This window comes from Homarus americanus, unplaced genomic scaffold (assembly GCF_018991925.1).
Source record: "Homarus americanus isolate GMGI-L3 unplaced genomic scaffold, GMGI_Hamer_2.0 scaffold23578, whole genome shotgun sequence".
Classification (NCBI taxonomy): Eukaryota; Metazoa; Arthropoda; class Malacostraca; order Decapoda; family Nephropidae; genus Homarus; species Homarus americanus.
In genome coordinates, this window is record NW_024733231.1 from 2,240,307 (window position 1) to 2,260,286 (window position 19,980).

Sequence of the window (19,980 nt, forward strand, 5' to 3'; positions counted from 1 at the left end):
ATAAAAACCTCGCCAGCCTCAGCCAATCTTAAAAAAAGAGCTATTATTAGGTTGCACTTAACGACCTTCTCACAAAAAAGGAACAGCATGATCGAGCCTCAGAGAAAATAAAAAGTCAACAGGAGTCCAATTACAATGGTGCACAAAGTATCAGATTACCATAAGATCTCCTCAGCCTTATCATCTCCTTAGCTGGGCGGCGTCAGCAGTGAGGGACCACATGAGGGTGGAGCCCCGTGGTCAGTGAGGGACCTCGGGAGGAAGGAGCCCCTTGGTCAGTGAGGAACACCAGGAGGGAGGATCCCCGTGGTCACTCGTGGATCACTACTTGCTGGCGGTCGGCCGCCCACCAGGGCCTCGTCTCAGCTGTTATACCAGGCCGGCGGGAGGCACACTCACCCACTCCCACACTCACCAAGAACTCGACTTTATATCACAGCTCATTACTGGTCATAGTCCCCTGTTATGGGTGAGTTGATTGGCACAGTTGGAGGGAATGAAGTGGATAAGAAAATCAGTCTATCCATGAGAGGCGTTAAGAGTGTCATTCCCGTGGCCCGGGTTGGCACTGTGTGACAGAACGCCCTCTATGTGGTTAATACATATACACGCTGCCGTGTTACGCTACACTCTACAACTACTGTGAATTAATTAATCAGAATGACATAGTTGTTATTGAGGACCATGTATCATCCGCCTCTGAGTCGGGACACACCGGAAGACCTCGTAGGAGCAGGGCAGTAAACACCAAACTCTCACAGCTCCCCCTCTTTATAAGATACTTGCAATCTGTGTTAATTTTACTATAAAATTCTTTGATAAAAATTCAGTTTTTAATTTGGAATTAATTTGCTAATAAACTACTTAATTAGTAAGTGAGTAAGTTACATGTTGACCCAGCACTTTTAAAGCATAATGGGTTAAAAAAATCCCAGTTACAGCAAACGGTTATTTTACGAAACTCAGACATTATAAACAATAATGAAAATATGGAAAACAACTCCACCAAGATTTGATTTATTGCACCAAAGTCATGATATTCATGGATATAATTTAGTGTTGGGCGCACTGATCTCTCGTGCCGTGTTCTCGCCCTTTAAATAAAGGATCACCGTTACTATCATCTCCGGGAATGATTGTCTGACATTAGCATTATATTATGATCTGCGTGGCACCATCACACACCCATTACAAAGGTTAACATCATACACCTTAGATTAAGGTCATTCGTTACCCTGGCCAGCAGGGTCGACGAGGGTGTACTGAGCCATTGTCGTCCACCAGTGTAGCTCAGAGGGACGGACAACACCTTTTTTTTCAGTATGATACGAATTTCATGATTCAAGCCCAAAAAATGAATATCGCTTATCTTCAACGTCTTTAGAGAAAGATAGAGGGACGTAAAGAGAGAGAGAGAGAGAGATGCGTCTAATCTTATTTGCATCTTCAGTTAACAGCTTTTCCGAATTTGGCTTCAAATGACTTTCGTGATGAACTCTAAATCTTTTACTTTCTCCTGTTGTGAGTGAGTGAGTGAGCCAGGTGGTATCCGGGGTGAATCAACACAGGTGGTGCTCGACCTCCAGGAGGCCAGCTGCTGGCTGAAGAGGAGAGGCAGAAGTGGAGGCCTCTTAGAAGATGATAAGGAGGGAGGTTTGTAGTGACGAGGGGGGGGGGAGAGGGTAGTGGAGGTGGTGGTGGTAAGGAGGGCCATGGTGTCCAACTGACATTTGCTCCTCGGTGTGAGGTAATAAGTAACCTCGAGGGCTTGTGTAGACAGTTAAGACTAACATCATTTTTGTGCGATAACTTGTCCCAGGACCATTGTCTCTACCCGCGCCACCCACCTCAGCTAGCTTAATCTCTTTTTGTTTTTCTCCCTTACCCAGCCATATGACTCCGCCTCCACACCACACCAACCACCACTACACCATCACCACCACACCAACCACCACTACACCATCACCACCACGCCATCACCACTACACCATCACCACTACACCATCACCACCACACCATTACCACCACACCATCACCACCACACCATCACCACCACACCATCACCATAAGATCACCATTACGAACTTCACAACATAACAAAACAACAGTGTAATATTCGACCCCCACAAATCACGGCTCTACCACATCCTCCTTCCCTTCCTGACATTATATAACTATTAACTACAATATAAAAATCATAATACATCATCATTATGGAATTTTTGGTCATGTCACCACACAACCAAAACATTACAACGTCACCAAGTAGCGTCACTATAATATGAAATCAGTGCAACTTTGAAACGCCATTCCGACAGGCACAGCATCAATCCTCTCCATCTCAATAAATATGAATAAATGAATCACAGAAAATATGGACCTGACTCTGTAATTACCTGAACTAGCAACACACTCAGCCACCCCAAACTAGAACCTGGTGCGCGAGTCTTTCTCACCACAATTGAAGTTAACTAATTGATTCTATGGAAAGATATCGAGAGTTGGTCAAATTTTTCATGGACGGACTAACGGATGGGTGGATGAATGGATGGATGGATAAATGGATGGATGGATAGATGGATAAATGGATGGATGGATGGATGGATGAATGGATGGATGGATAAATGGATGGATAAATGGATGGATGGATGGATGAATGGGTGGATGGATGGATGGATGGATGGATGAATGGATGGATGGATGGACAAGCAAAAGGAGAAACGGTAGCACTGATTTGTTCTCTCAGATGTTCGATGGAGAGTCACAAAGACACACCCATGACCACGAAGACGACATAGAGAATATACCACCAACATCCAGCACGACCAGATCACAACACGGCCTCCCTACCGCTTCACAACAACACAGACACCATAACCCCTACCGCTTCACAACAACTTAACCCCTACCGCTTCACAACAACACAGACACCATAACCCCTACCGCTTCACAACAACACTGACACCATAACCCCTACCGCTTCACAACAACACTGACACCATAACCCCTACCGCTTCACAACAACAACACAGACACCATAACCCCTACCGCTTCACAACAACACTGACACCATAACCCCTACCGCTTCACAACAACACTGACACCATAACCCCTACCGCTTCACAACAACACTGACACCATAACCCCATCAGGCAGCAGGGCCACAACACAACACGGCCACCAAGACCAACGTTGCCCCTGGGGATGATGGAAAGGCCATTAAGTATAGAGGTTACACAGCGGACTGGTAATGATAAACTCTGGGCTGTGATATCCAAGATGGAGGGCTCAATTACTGCTCCTCCCGCTCACAATATTGGCCTGGCCGAGGCTGCTCGCCGATTTATAAGTAGGCGCCACGGGATCCCTGGAGTCCATTACTGGCGCACAGGAGGAGGTCAGGACGCCCCAGGACGCCGCGCCACCACGACGCCCACGCCCGCGCCCTCGCCACTTGCTCCCTACATTACACGCCCGCCACCACCATCCACTGCTCCTCCCTCCTGCTGGTCCTGTTCCTTCTTACCTGCCGCTGCTTCTACTGCCCGGCTCCTCCTCCTTCTTCTCTTCCTGCATATGTTGCTCCAAGTTGCTTCCTCACCTTTCTACTACCTCTTCTGATCCTCCATCTATCTTTCCTGTTCTTTTATTCTCTCTCTCTCTCTCTCTCTCTCTCTCTCTCATCATTGGGTTGTATTCCTCGCGGTCCTCCTCCCCCCCTCCTCCTCCTCCTCCTCCTCCTCTTTCTCCTCCTCCTCCTTCCTCACCTTGTCCTTCTCCCCTTCTCCTCCCTCTGGTCTTCATTATTCACGTAGGCAATTACAACCCTGAAATTTGTCTCTCTCAGGGTCCCAAGGTTCACACACACACACACACACACACACACACACACACACACACACACACACACACACACACACACACACACATTCGTCCTTTACGTCATCCCTCCTCTTCCTCCTCCCTCTCTCCTCCTCACCTCCTTCCTCCTTTCCTTCCACCTCCTCCTCCTCCTCCCCAGCCTCATCCATTCACTTATTTTCACTACATCTCTTATTCCACGTTTCTTTCATCATCATTTTTCTCTTTTTTTTTGCTAATCAACTAAATCTTCTTTTGACTGTGTGATATACTGTTTTATGTACACACAAATATACACACGCGTACACACACACACGGGCACATTTACGGTCGAATGTTCAACTACACGTATACAAACAATCACACACACACACACACACAAGGCCTTAGCCAATCACAGGGGGGAAGGTTTATGAAGCAAGTATGAGGTGGGCGTGGTACACAGGTAAAGAGGGGAGGAGCTTCTTACCACCATTTAAACACACACACACACACACACACACACACACACACACACACACACACACACACACACACACACACACACACACACACACACACACACACACACACACACACACCAGCCTGAGTATCGTTCATCAAACTGACCCACTGAGCTATTCTTCACAGACACACTCCCGGGTTAAGTTTGGTTAGGTTAATGTTGGTTAGGCTAGGTTGGGGTTGGTTAGTTTAGGTTAGGTTAGGTTGGGGTTAGTTAGGCTAGGTTAGGTTAGGTTGGGGTTAGGCTAGGTTAGGTTAGGTTGGGGTTAGGTTAGGTTAATGATGAGTTAGGTTAGGTTAGGTTAATGCTGGTTAGGAAATTTTCATATCTTATTTTTCAGGGGTTATGAGTGTGTACCTGTCATAAGGCTGAATATTGGTTTGGTTTAGCGGGATTAATTAGACTATTCCATGTCAAACTTCTTTTTTCAGTGTCATTCATCCTTCAATCATTATCACAAGATTACATTCGCCCGACTTCACTTTCTCTTGATTTGTTAATTTTCCATTTTTTTTATGCATGTATAATGTAAATTTACGAATGATGACGTCACATTGTTCAAAAATGCCAACAGAAACTCATTTTTTCATCACTTGAACAAAATATATTTTTTATAGCAAAATGATATCTTAGGCGTTTCCTTTAGATCACTTGAAGATTCTCCACCCCAGCTTATTTTACCTAAAGATTAACCACCCTAGCCTAACCTAACCTAACCTAACCCCCCAAATAGTGTTAGGGTGATTAATCTAGTTTAACTTATTCGTCCTTATTGTTTCATTCAGCCTTGGGTAATCGAGTCGCTAGTTTAAGAAGCTCTTATGTAGAACGCTTGTTTGGTTATTGTGGTGCACACACACACACACACACACCACCTCACGCTGGGCTCTGCAATACATATGGTGATTTCCCGCAGAGTTGGTTGACAGCCTCGCACAGCGGCCACCAGGACACGACCACTCGGGGTGAAGCAGCTCCCTCCCAGAGTCTGTCAGCTCGTCACTGTGGAAGAGGAAGAGTAGGAAGATAAGGTACAGGAGGAGGAGGAGGGTGTTGTATTTTCTCGATGTCAGAAAAACTACCGCTGTGCCTCGTTCCGCGCGGTGTACATGAGACCAACCAAGGGGAGAACCTGACGATACACACACGCAGGAGGTCTGACAGGTCCTCCAGGTACAGGGAGTGACCGAGAGTTAGTCTGTCTTAACCCTCAGTCCCCCCCCTTTCCATTTTTCCTTACGGGCGATAAACATTCATCAGTCAAGGCAAGACAGGCGACTGTATATAGGTCACTTTCTTAGTACAGTATATATTACCCTTTAGGACACACACACACACACACACACACACACACACACACACACACACACACACACACACACACACACACACACACACACACACACACACACACACACACACACACACACACACACACACACACACACACACACACACACACACACACACACACACACTTAACCAGGGTGTGTGGAGGAGGAGGAGGAGTAATAGGTGGGGAGGGCACCAGAGGGTTTGTGTTTGGCAGAGAGCACTGAGGTGGCGGGGTCCTGGGGTGCCAGGCAGGGGAGCGCCGCTACCGGGCACCCCAGGGACACTCTCGGGACAATGGCTAACTCCCCGCCCGCACTCCTCCCTCCACACACAGGCGAAGATCACCCCCACTTATGATGATGGTGATGGTGGTTGTGTGTGTGTGATGACCAACCTATTGCATGGATCTTCAGATTTACTTCAGTATGTTTTGGCCACTTGGGTTCAACCGATCACCATCTTTGGACGATTAATTAACCTTCCGTGTTTCAGTTTTTGTAGCCATGCATCCTTCATCGTTTCGTCGACCTATTCTGGCTTACCCTGACCTACCACGACCTGCCCTGACCTACCATGACCTACCCTGACCTACCCTGACCCATTCTTACCTACTCTACCATTACTCAGTTGGTGCTTCAGTTTCGTCCTCTGTTAGTGCCCAAGTTATACCACACGCCAGACTTGGGATCACTGAAGCGAGAAGCTCAGACTGACTGTAGTGTGAGACTGGGAGTAAGACAACCACTACCTCCGCCATGCAGCCTGTGTAACTGAAACGTGATTGAATAGAATAAAGAGGTAGTTACGGGATTATTTGATATCTTAAAGAGCCATATAAGATTATCCTCAATAAGTAATGTAAAGATAATCAATAACAACAACAAATCAAGCACAATCAATATATAAACAATAAAAAAAGCGTACACAAACAACTACCAGCCAGGTTCGGTGTCTCAAAGGCCAGGCGAGGGTGGAAGCGACTGAACTCTGAGACTCCGGAGTCATCCTGAAAAATGATTCTAATATTTTTTCTGGTGATGGACATTTTGCATTTAGAGAAGATGATAAATAATCAATGCATTTGTGAGGAGTTGTAAGTGACTGTGAGCCGTAGTGAGTGTTTGGTTAAAGTCGGCTCTCCCCTCCACCCGGCGTTCACCACCACACAACATTAACCTCCAGCTTCCTGTTCAGCAATTGTTATTTTTACGGCATTAATGAGTTTATTAACACTACGTAATATTAACTCTGATAAACAACTATTGAATTCTTCACGTATGAAAAGTTGGCATTTAACATGTTAATTATTTGGTAGTATACTAACCTGCGCCTCTAAACAAGGAGAACATAATTACAATTGCAAATTACTCCTGTCAATCAGAACAAGAAGCCAAGGCCAACCCATCGACAGCTACTTTATTTTCCTCGGTGTGGGCGACTCCCAGCCTTAAATAGTAGTCCATTAAAGTTGATTTTAATCTGGTTTGATAATGTGAGGTTGTGATCTACTGATGGGCGCCGTAAGCTTCAGAATTGCTTGTACCGTCATGTTTATATCGATGAGATTAATTGATAAAGAGGATGATTTACAGGAGATAAGGTACAGGAGTTGGACCCGTGTACCTCTATAAGGGTGTCTGCTTGTACTAACACCACCCCCCCCCTCACCCCCGTGATGTACAGCCGCTGCCCGTCTACCACCGCACTTCATTGTACAACATTTAATGGGAATTCATTATGGAGTTGTGGAAGTGTCTATAAATTTTCTTCTTGATATAAAAGAAACTGTGAGGTGAGGGTCGGGACTGGGCCTTCCTCGGGAGACACAAACACACATGGAAACTCTCTGATCCACTTTGTCACTCTGTGGGGAAAATTACATAAACCATAAAATCAAGTTTGTGAGATTTACAAATGAGATTTTGAGTTGCCGTATGCCACATGGCCGAGGTGATACAATCTGGAGAATTTCCTTACAAAGTCCTAAAGACAAATTGGCTGAGGGTGGCTCATTCGCTGTCACAGTATGTGGGAGACAGGCGTATGAATCATTGCTGCTGGGAGGGGTGAGGCAGGCCGGGTACGAAGGGGGGTGAGGCGTGAGGAACACCTGAGAATAGGGGAAGGAAAAAAGTGTTATTGTTGGTATACGAAGTAAGTTGTGATGATGGTGGTAAGGTTAGATTAGGTTAGGTTAGTGTCTATAGTGCTATTGATGATGGTAGTGATGATGATGATGATGATGATGATGATGATAACGTTCGCCTTTGGTGATAGTGACAAAGTGAGACATTGTGGTAGAGGATTGAACGATGATGGTTAATAGAAACAAGAAAGGTAATGGTTGTGGTGAATGTTAGTAGTGGTGATAATGGAGGTAAGCAGGGAGGAAGGGAGTGAAGTAAGGAGAGAGAGAGATAAGAAGGGAAGGTGACAAGAGGTGAGGGAGGGAGGGAGGGAAGGGGGAGGGAGGGAAGTACTGAGGGAGGAACTGGGCAAGGAGGGAGGGGGGGAAGGGGGGAGGTAGGCAAGGAGGGAGGTGGGTAAGGAGGAGGGAGGTAGGCAAGGAGGGAGGGAGAGAGGTAGGTAAGAAGGAGAGGAGGTAGGTAAGAAGGAGGGAGGGAGGGAGGAAGGCAAGGGGAGAAGGGGGTAGTAAGGTACAATAGAGGACTTGAATCACTATTCTTTATGCAGTAATTTACGCTGTGTGTGCTACTGCCGCCGCTGGCCTCATTGTGGTTATTATCCGCCTAATATACGGCGGATCAGGTGAATGATGTTGACATTAGGGGCTAAATACCTAATTATCTTATATCACAGCTAGGGTCAGGCATAAAGTACACACCTCCGCCAAGGGTAAAGTGCAGCGCTTGTCTCACTGTTGTATTTTAGTTCATATGGCCAGAGCATGAAGTAGCGGTGAGGACGTGTGTGTGTGTGTGACTGCTGGGACCACACCTCGCACTTAATATTTAATGTTGGTTAATCCGTTCACTGCCTCCTCCTGGTATGTAACGAGATCTTAGCCCTACTTGTGTATGTCGGCTGACTTCCTTATGAACGCAAGACTTTATACACTGTCTCTTTAGCAGTGTAGCCTCTGAGGATACCTATGGAGGAACGAGTGTGTCGAGTATTAACCGCCGGTGTGGAGTACGATAACACGTCCCCCCACCTCGTAGTGATTATGTACAGAACATTTGTTTAATAATTCCCTATATACACAAATGATATTAAAATGAGTAGTAAATTTACATAAATATATTACCTGACGACTCACTTGCCTCCTGAATGTTTATCTTATATTTATATTTAAATGTTATTTTTCGCTATACCGTCTTGAGCCTCTTGCCACATATGTTACCTGTCAGATTTTTTGTTTTCAATAAATATTTTTCAGGTCGAACAACTACGATACGGCTGTCGTGTTCTGTCAGGGTGGTTGGGTAGTTCTTGGTATGGGTGGTGTGAATTATATAGATCTGGAAAGTAAATATATCTATGTTTTCCAAATGTATAATCATATCAACATTATTATGGTCGATAGATAAGTTTTACTTTTATCCTCTTCGCCACTAATCGGCTCGTTAGCCGCTTGGGCGTTAATTCGGTCACGTCACACTGCTGGCAAATACTGGGCATATAATAGGCTCCGTACCTGTACCTGCTACAGTGTTGGTCAAGTCTGGTCTTTAATGAGCTCGCACTCGGTGCCGTCACAACACTCTTTTGGCAGAGTTTACAACTCTCACTCCGAAAAAGTTTGCCCTGACAATTTTCCAAACTTGTGGCTTCTTCAACTTTGAGCTATGTGTGACCCGTATAGGGGCGGTCGTCCGCCAGCTCCAGGTATGAACATTCGACTGAGTAGTGCCCTCTGAGATGTTTATTACCTTCAATTAAGTCACCCCTTCCCCGCCTACAGTATAAGGTAGGCAGCTGCAGGCGTTCTATTCTATCTGGGCAACTGAGGTGCCGTTGTGCAGGCATCAGTCTGGTGGCCCTCCTTTGGACATTTTCAATCAACTGACAGTCCCTAACATATCTCGGGGATCAGACGGGGTGACAGTATACTACGGACGGGGAAGCACCTCACTCTTGAAGTTGCTTACTGTTAGTACGTCCCAGGTAGTAGGCAGCTACCAAACAGGGAGGTACTACCGCCTGGGATGATATTGGAAGCATAATGTGTTGTCTAATGGTAGACCCTGCTGCCATATGGCATCACGGAAATTGTGTCCAAGTCCCAGGTTGCTGATCTGACTTCCTGCCGCATTTACACAATTGCAGGGTCTCAATTGTTTCTCTTACTATTGACAACACAACATACATATATTGTTTCTCACTTTTTATTTTTTCATTTTTTGTAATTCTTTATGGTTCCTCATTATTATTATTATTATTATTATTATTATTATTATTATTATTATTATTATTATTATTACATTTTCGCCCCCCAGGCCCCAAAGTGGGCCAGTGACCTGTGCCTGGGTGGGCTAATTCCCATTAAAAAAAAAGTGCAGCTATTTACACTTTGTGACATTCAATCTCAGCAGTCATTCCTTCAACCATTCTTGAAGTTGGCAGAGATCCTTCTGCAACTCTTCACAGTCTGTTTGGTTCTGAACTACCCTGAATAACTTGGCATCGTCCGCAAACATTTGTATGGAGGAGTGTACAGCTTCTGGCGTGTTATTGATGAAACAAACAAACAAACAAGTCGATACTGTTGGATATAACAGTTTTCCGTAAGATTACTAGATTAGTATTAGTCCTTGACGATACAAGACTGTGCCTAACTGTGACTTTAAGCTAAACACAAATAACAACATTGAAAAATACTCTCACATTTTCTCTGAGAATCTTCCTTAACTGGATACGTTCACTTAGAAGCCATTTGGGGATGCACAACAAAAAACGATTAAGAATAGTTAATAATAATGTGCGAGCTTATAGTTTTTTTTAGTAAAGTCCCTGTAAGTTTAATGATATGTCTATATGTTAGTTTCGTGATTCAGCTAAAGCTTAACCAGTTAGATGCATTCTTGTGTCTACAGTTACGAAGAATAATGATGGTAAGAACTTTAGGGAGTCTGGACCCAGGACATGAAGGACTGGACGTAAACAACATTGTAACTTATAACTTAAATTTATCCATCACACGAATCAACTATTGTTATTTTTATCACAAATATAAACAACAGTACAGACACAAGTATTGCTAACAAAAGTGATGCCATTATACTGTACAATAAACAGCTTCAGTCAAGGTAAAAGTAATCAATATTTACGATAATCTACTTCTCATCCGCCTTGCTGCGTCTACCAGGTGAGGGCGGAGTTGACATACGTAAAGATTTTAATGAATACTAATTTTAATTGATTTAAACTGTTTGCACTGTGATTTATTAACGAAGAGTATCAGTTAACAAGCGAGTTTATATCTGTGTGGCGAGGACTAGGCGGTGGTGTGGTGAGGATGAGGTGGTGGTGTGGTGTGGTGTGGTGAGGACGAGGCGGTGTTGTGATGTGGTGAGAATGAGGTGGTGTGGTGTGGTGAGAATGAGGTGGTGTGGTGTGGTGAGGACAAGGCGGTGGTGTGGTGAGGACGAGGTGGTGGTGTGGTGTGGTGAGACGAGGCGGTGGTGTGGTGAGGACAAGGTGGTGGTGTGGTGTGGTGAGGACAAGGCGGTGGTGTGGTGTGGTGGGGACAGGGGGGGGGAACCTACAGCGGGTAGTCACGTAACAGTAATAAATGGCTAATTAAGGTAACAAGTGCAGGTAATACGTGAGGTCATAATGTTTTGTGGATGGTAAAGTTAGTGTGTGTGTGTGTGTGTGTAAAACAGCCCACTCAACTGCTCTAAAGGCTGGGTTACTTACGACGACAAATCATTCATGTTTACTTTACAGACAAATCATCACAGGGCAACTTCCCACAGTATTAACAATGGGCAGTAAAGTCATCTCGTACCTGGAAAATATTGTAAATCTTTGTTAATTTACACAAGACAAAACCCGTAGGTGGAGTGGAGTGAAAGCTGTATCACCTGTGGTACAATTAGTCGGTGTATTACAGGTGTTGTCCAATTAGTCGTTATATTACAGGTGTTCAGTTAGTCTGTAATAACCAACAGTACAATACAATTTTAAATTTCCACGAGATCATCAACGTTACAGCTAGGTGTCCCTCTGTAACATCGAGACAGCTACAGTATGACCTTCGAGAGATAAGCGTCACTCTGGTCCACTCAACATGATTATCTCGTAATGGAAGACACGAACCTTAAAACATTACCAACACTCGCATTAATTACAGGGCTATTTGTCTCAGATTCTGTGGTCATGCTGATGAAACGTAAGAATTATAAACACTCAAGGAACAGGAAAGAAAACGACGATGAGAGAGAGAGAGAGAGAGAGAGAGATAGAGAGAGAGAGACTTGCACTTTGATAAATTTTCTCTAACGTTTTAGTTATAAGTTTAAAATTCAGTATCTAATAAACACAAACTGCATCGTAATTTGGTAAACAAACATATAAATCAAAGCTCTCTGTCTACTCGTGTCTCCCGCCGCGGTAGATCCAGATGTTGTCACTACGGAGTCATTATAAAACAAACTGTCCTAAGTGTTGGCAACTGTTCTATTTGAATAACACCTGGCTCGGACACGTCACCCACGGGAGTGCTCAAAAGTCATGGCCGTCTTATGGATATGAATGACGAGAGTTTCGGATTAACTTATTGCTCGTTTTAAAATGAGAAAATGGATGCAGGAGGAACGTATTTCAGGGTGATGAACTGTTGTGATTATGGTGAAGACACTATGGTTCACTCAATCATCACTCTGAGTTATAAGATAAACAGTCGGTACCATAAGCTTCAACATTGGTGTGGTGTGGTGGTGGTGTGGTGTGGTGAGGACGAGGCGGTGGTGTGATGTGGTGAGATGAGTGTGAGGACGATGTGGTGAGGACGAGGCGATGATGTGGTGTGGTGTGGTGAGGAGGCGGTGGTGTGGTGAGGACGAGGCGATGGTGTGGTGTGGTGTGATGAGGACGAGGCGGTGGTGTGGTGTGGTGTGATGAGGACGAGGCGATGATGTGGTGTGGTGTGGTGAGGACGAGGTGGTGGTGTGGTGTGGTGTAGGCAGTGGTCACCGTGTAATACCATCAACACAATGGCCCCAGTGAAACACTTTGGCAGTTTATTTTAACTTTCATGAGTAAATGGTTTTATAATGCCAAGCCTCTCACCAGGGATAAACAAAATTTTTGTCGTGTTTTGGCCTTCCTTCACTAGGTGACCGGCCACAGGTTCCTGCTGTCAACACCACGACGTTACACTGTGAGCTGAGGTCTTTCACACATTACGATACTCCATGCAAGACAACTCCAGCACGAGCAGTCACCAGTGCCCGGGGCTCCTCTTCACCCCGCAGTGATACGTTTTTGAAGGTTATTCCAAGGGCTCCTGACCTACCTTCTGCCTCTGGTGACGCTCTGTCTTTTTTCTTCTTCAGAGTTCCCCCTTCGTAGGTGAAGAGCAAAAGGATTACAGCTCTCACCAACAAAGGAAACATAATTTAAGGGCGAAATTACCCGAGGAGCCATTGATTGTGGCTGATACCTTCAACAGCTCAACACAAGACTCGGCTTAGACTACCATCCTCTAACAGGGAATATGACCCTCAAACAACCAGTGCCCCCTCAGGCAGCGTCTCCCAAAAAGAAGTTTCAGGCCGTGCAGGATAGCCTTCCACCTCACCTGGTTAAAGTTAACACGGTAAACAATATTAGGGTCATTAAGGTGTGACGTGGACCAGGATTTCACCAGCGGGTTATCACATGTATAATCACCTTATGCAATTTACTCTTGGATGACTTATGGTGTCGCGTAATTAATACAGAGCATCATAAATACTGGTCTATTCACGCCCGGGATGGGGTAAGTGTGATACCCCAGCCCCCCAGGGTGCCCCCTGCAGTGCCTCCTGAATGTGCCCCTTCTGGCTCTGACCTTCTTACTGTGCCGCCAAGTCTGGGAGATATGTTTATGTTGTTGTTTTTTAAATATATTTTAACCGATTTTTAAATAAAATTAATAAATAATGGTTATACGACAAAAGTACATTTCATCCACGACCTTCATGTCAACCACTGAGCGTGGTATCTCCTCACCAGTGTGTGTGTGTTTCTATTGATATTTCTTTAAGGGAGGAGCAATTTACATTCTTCCTGGAATGTACAGAATAAGACACAAGACAAAATAACCATTAAAGGTGTCCTCTTTATGCGGACCGGTATGTAGTGCCCCGTCATCTAAACTGGGCGACAACACACCATGAATGTGGCAGCAACATGGCTGGTGAGTGTTGTCTGTACCCTTACCTAGTGCTGCGGCAGGGAAGTACATACACCTCGCCAGGTGACCACCAGTAATCATGATGTACTGTATTACTTTTGATATATATTGAATGAATAAAATATGCGGTTGAGGCCACAACAGAACTGATATACACATTAATGCTTTAAGACCCCCCCCCCACACACACACACAACACACACATATACACACACACACCACAGGTCCTGCTGGGAGGGGAAGGGATGCACCCAGGTGCCACAGCTGGACCACTAACGCTCACCACTACCGCCATCATTTACCTCACACACCCTGGTAGTGGCCTCACCCCAGTAACGGTCATACCCCGTTGGTGGCCAACATTCCGCTGACGGTCACACCCCAGTGGTGGCCACACCCCAGTGACGGTCATACCCCATTGGTGGCTAATATTCCGCTGACAGTCGCACTCCATGTGGTGGCCACACCCCAAGTGGTGGTCACACCCCAAGTGGTGGTCACACCTCAGTAGTGACCACACCCTAGTTTTTGCCACACTCCCTCATCTCCGTCAACTTCCTTCAGTTAACCTCAAGTACCTAAAAACCAGGTCCTCTGAGTATGTCAGACCGTGAACTTTTAGACTCACGAAAGATTTGGTCATAGCTGCAGAAGAAAAAAGTTTAAAAGATCAGTGAAATATATGATACTTATCTCTTCTCTCATACACAATCTCACAATTTAAAAGAATAATCTTAGTGTCAACAAATTTAAATCAGATTCCACCAAGATACAACAGCAGGGCAGAGTGACCCATCATCCTGGCGACGCTAGTGAGTCAGGGCCCATAACGCATCCCCTTCCCTAAAAGCACTGTGGCGCCTCACTTAAAAAGAATCTATTTAAAAGCCTGACAGTGTTACCATTGATTTATTTTCTTCATCAGTTTACACAGAGACGAAATAAGTTTATGCATGATAAAACCTTATGAAGATGTTGACTTTGATTATTATGAAGCTGGATATAGGAGAACGGGCTAAAAGACCCAACTGATGCCTGACCCGTGTGTGGCTGCTGCCCAACCACTGCTCCACCCGTTACTCGATCTCCCGACTCGATGTTCCGGACCTTGAGTCATGGAGCGTTTATTCATGGGATGCTTCATAGCTTGGGCTCATGGTTAGGTATTCTGGAGCTCCGTATCTGTGATGTTCGGATCCCGAACGGAGGTATAATGAAGCAGTGCGTGAGGGAGGAGGCTCAGGAGGTCAGAGCATTCCTGGATGGATGAGGGTGTGGTGCTGGTTGGTGGTCGGTGGAGCCGGTTGTGGTTGATAGCAAATTGTGCTACTCTTAGATTGTAATGTAAGTGCCTTTGTATGTGGTAGGATTGTGGTGATTGTTAGCGTATTGTTTGATATTTATGTAACTACAGTATGCATGTTGCTCAAAACAAGGCTGACAAAGTAATTGGGTTTATACAAAATATATTATTGATATTGAAACAGTTTATTTAGCCAGAAAAATACAGATACAGAGTCGATAATAATAACAATATTAACTTGCCAAATGTGTCTGTATCATAGCCTTATTCTTACTACAGCTATATCACATTGTCTGGTTCTGTCCTTATGCTGGCCATACCGATACCTCTTGTCACAAAAATTTCCATATTTACTAATGCTACAACTACCAGGTCTCTCTGCGTTTCTCAGTTCTTCTAGATCAGAGTTCAGGATTCTGACTTGAATGTTTTTAAGTACAGCATTGGACAGGCCAAGGTCACGGTCAACATTTTCTTCCTTGCATGCCTCATTTGCGAGTCTATCAGCCCGGTCATGAGGAGCGCATGGGGGTTGGTCTTAGCAGTTCTGGGTATCTTAAGTTGTATCTCTGATTATTTTGGAACTGGAAATAATTATTTCAGATTTGTAAACAAATAGGGCACAGTAGTAAGTGTTAATATCCTCGAATTTTAACTTTTCAATTTAGTAAATTGTTCGTTAGTGTGATCAGTAAGTAGGTCATTGTCCGGACAACTCTCTTTTGTGCAGTAACCAGGGATTGTGTTTTTGTAGAGCCAGAGGCCCCCCATAATGTGTGACAGTGTATCAGTTGTTGGTAAACAAGATCATGATAGATTTCTTTCGTTGCTGTAAGAGTGAGTGACTGTCGAGTGTGATACAGGCTACCGTACTGTGTATTGACTTTACTGTGAATGGCTTGTATGTGGTTTCTCCAGCTTAGTTTCCCATCAACAATACCCCCAAGGAATTTAGTATTTTGTACACGTTTGAGGACTGTATTACCAAGGTACAGGGGTCCAAGTCTGGGGGTAAGTTTTTCCTTCTGTGAAAGATCGTGTAGTTGGGGCTTTCGAGATTTAAGGTCAGTTTATTTCGTGTTACCCAGGTCCTGACTTATTCAATTCAGTGTTCACAGTTCTAATCAAGGAATTTAGATCTGAGTTGCTGGCATAGAGATTAATATCGTCTGCAAATAAATTGTATTATATGAGTGTGCTGGAGTGGACTATATCGTTTATGTATAATAAGAACAGTACAGAACCGAGATTGGAGCCTTGAGCGACGCCATACAAAATTGGTGAGGAGTCAGATTGGTGATTATTATAGTAGGCATACTGCTTCCTATTAGATACATATGAGGTAAACCAATTGTGGGATAAGCCCCTAACGCCGAAATGTTCAAGCTTTGACAAGAGGATGGTATGGTCAACAGTATCAAAGGCTTTAGGAATATTCCGACTGTGAACTGACTGTCATCAAAGGAGTTTAAGATGTCCTTAGTAAAGGATAGCAGAGCACTCTCAGTTGACCTTCCAGCTCTAAATCGAAACTGAGAGTCTGTAAGGATGTTATTGACACTGTAGAAGGAATTTAGTCTACAGGTACATGTTAGCTTCTCCAGTATCTTACTCAAGGCTGGGAGGACTGATATGGGGCGGTAATTTTTTAAAAGACCTTTGTCCCCAGATTTTTTATATTCTGGGTGAACTTCGCAATTTTCAGTTTATCCGGAAAGAGTGTTAGTTACAGACTAGCGAGGTCACCCTAAAACTATATCTTGAGCTTGTGAGACCTCACCTGGATTACGCAGTTCACTTTTGGTCACCGAACTACAGAATGGATATAGAATCCCTTGCAAGAATTCAGAGGAGAATGACAAGACTAATCCCAGGCATTAGGAACCTTGAATACAGAGACAGATTAAAGCATCTTAATCTGCACTCCCCCAAGAGATAGAGTGAGGGGCGATATGATCGAGGTGTATAAATGGAAGTCAGGGTTAAAAAAAGGTGATATAACCAGGAACGAACTCTTAGCAATGGTTTTAAATTAGACAAATTTAGATTTAGGCGCGAGAAAGGTAAACATTGGTTTGGAAATAGAGTAGTGGATGAGTGCAACAAGTTACCAAATATCATCATTAACTCGAATACGCTGGATAGCTTCAAACATAGGTTGGTTGGATATATAAGCGATAGGAGTTGGGTATAAATAACACTGCCCAGTATGGGTCAATAGGCCCGCTGCAGTTTTCTCCAGTCTTATGTCCTTATATGTAACAGTGTGGCGATTGTTAATGTTAGATTATTGTTGGTTGTTGGTGTTTCTTGTCTATATATTTTATACTCCAACATCGTCTTGACTACTCCTCTCTATAAATATGTATGTGTGTATGTAAGTATGTTTGTATGCAATCTGTTTATATACTGTATATATACATACATATATATATATATGAAAGTTATCATTTGTTATATGAGTGATTCAAATGAACAAAATTTAACCAATAAGAGTTCATATATGCAGTGTTGGTTACACAGACATCTCGCAGTACATGACATTGAGACGGTTCCCGAGTGTGAAGTGTGAACCCCACAGAGTTTTTGTGTCGCCCTTCAGACCAACACCACCTGGCTCCTGTCGTATCATTTATATTTTCCTTCAGACAACAGTACAGTATATAAGTTTAGTAAGTAAAAGGAATCAGGAGATTTTTTACCAGGAGTTTATCTAAAGACGTCGTTAACAAAAGTATTATTTACGAAGAATCAAAATATAGGAAATTGTCACCCAAACTTCTTTATACATTCATTTATATAAGAATTAACCTGTTGCACCTGGGCTGGAGTTAAAAAAAATAGCAACACGATAGAGAAAAATATTTAGTAGTTATTAATAATAAGGTACTATAGATCATGTTTCCTTAATGTCAAAATCTATTGATATCGAGAGATTAATATAACGAGTTTGGAGAGTCAGGTGCAGGTCTTGTGCTGTATTGGTACATAACTCTAAAATCACTGTTTTCGATTTTTATACAACTGACTTTACGACTTCCAGTGATGTTGAGGTCCCCGCAGTGGAGTTCAAGTTGAGGATTTATGGCAGCGGGTGTCTCAGTGCAGGCCGCCCATAAACCACCCACATTTGGGATAGATAGAGGCGATGGGTGAAGGGAGTTTGTCTTGTATCACAGAATGTTATGTTAGTGGGGTGTGGCTCTGAGTAAATACAGACATATAACGAAAAAACACAATTTACATAATTTTTGTCTCTATGGTCAATTCAATAATATATAAAATGTTGTAATGATGGATCTGAGTGACACCTTTACCTGCCTGCCTCTCTTATTGCATTCTCTCTCCCACACCTGTTGCTTTCACACCTTCCTTACCTTACTTATACCGCCCCTGTGAGTGATTAGAACTTTGTCTTTATGCAGAATCTATATAATAGTTTATTACACCAACGCTGTTTTTTTTCTCTCCAACACAACCCCCAGATGTACTCCTCCTGGTCACCCGTTCAACACCCCTTCAAAATACACCTCATTACCTCCTTCAACACCCCCTCAAAAGTGTACACCTTATCACCCACTTCCTCCTTCCCCTCCCCCACTACACAATGTCCTCCCACCCATCAACCTCACTACCATTGCCTAGGTTTATTGATTTGCTCTTTTGTTCTTTATCTACTTCCCTGTTTTCCTTCTCTCCACCCAGACATGTTTGTGCCATTATTGCTTCACTGTGTCCACCTCTTTATCGTTCATGAAGTTTTATCTATATGTCGATTCACGTTTTTTTTTTAAACAATAATTTTGGGTTTGTTTACGTTAAGGCAACTCCAGGGAAAATTATACAATATTACTGAGTGAACGTGATACCGTACTGTACGTCTCTTAGTGAGTCTTGGAGATGGAGATTGTGAGCCTTGGAGATAATGATTCTCTGAGATAATGAGCCTTGGAGATGGTTAGCCTTGGAGATAGTGAGTCTTGGAGATGATCAGCCTTGGTGATGGTGAGCCTTGGAGATAATGATTCTCTGAGATAGAGAGCCTCTAGATCGCTTAAACTAACGATACAGACTACACAGGCCATCAACCTCTGCACTTTTATACGAGTTATATTAATAAGTCAGTGAGGATGGTGTGTTGTACCTACAGGCAGGTATACAGGTTGTCCCAGAACAATCTCCCTTCCTCCCTCCTTCCCTCCCTGCCTGCCTGTTCCCTGCCTCCCCCCCTGCCTGTTCCCTGCCTCCCCCCCTGCCTGCCTGCCCCTGCCTGCCTGCCTCTACCTGCCTCCTCCTGCCCTCCTCCCTGTCTGCCTGCTACCTGCCCTCCTCCCTGTCTGCCTGCTACCTGCCTCCTCCTGTCTGCCTCTGCCTCCCCTGCCTGCCTGTTCCCTGCCTCCCCCCTTCCTGCCTGCTACCTGCCCTCCTCCCTGTCTGCTTACCTGCCTCCCTCCCTGCCTGTTCCCTGCCTTCCCCCCTGCCTGCCTGCCACCTGCCCTCCCGCCTGCCTGCCTGCTACTTGCCCCCCTGCCTGCCTGCTACCTGCCCTCCTACCTGCCTGCCTGCTACCTGCTCTCCTCCCTGCCTGCCTGCTACCTGCCCTCCTCCCTG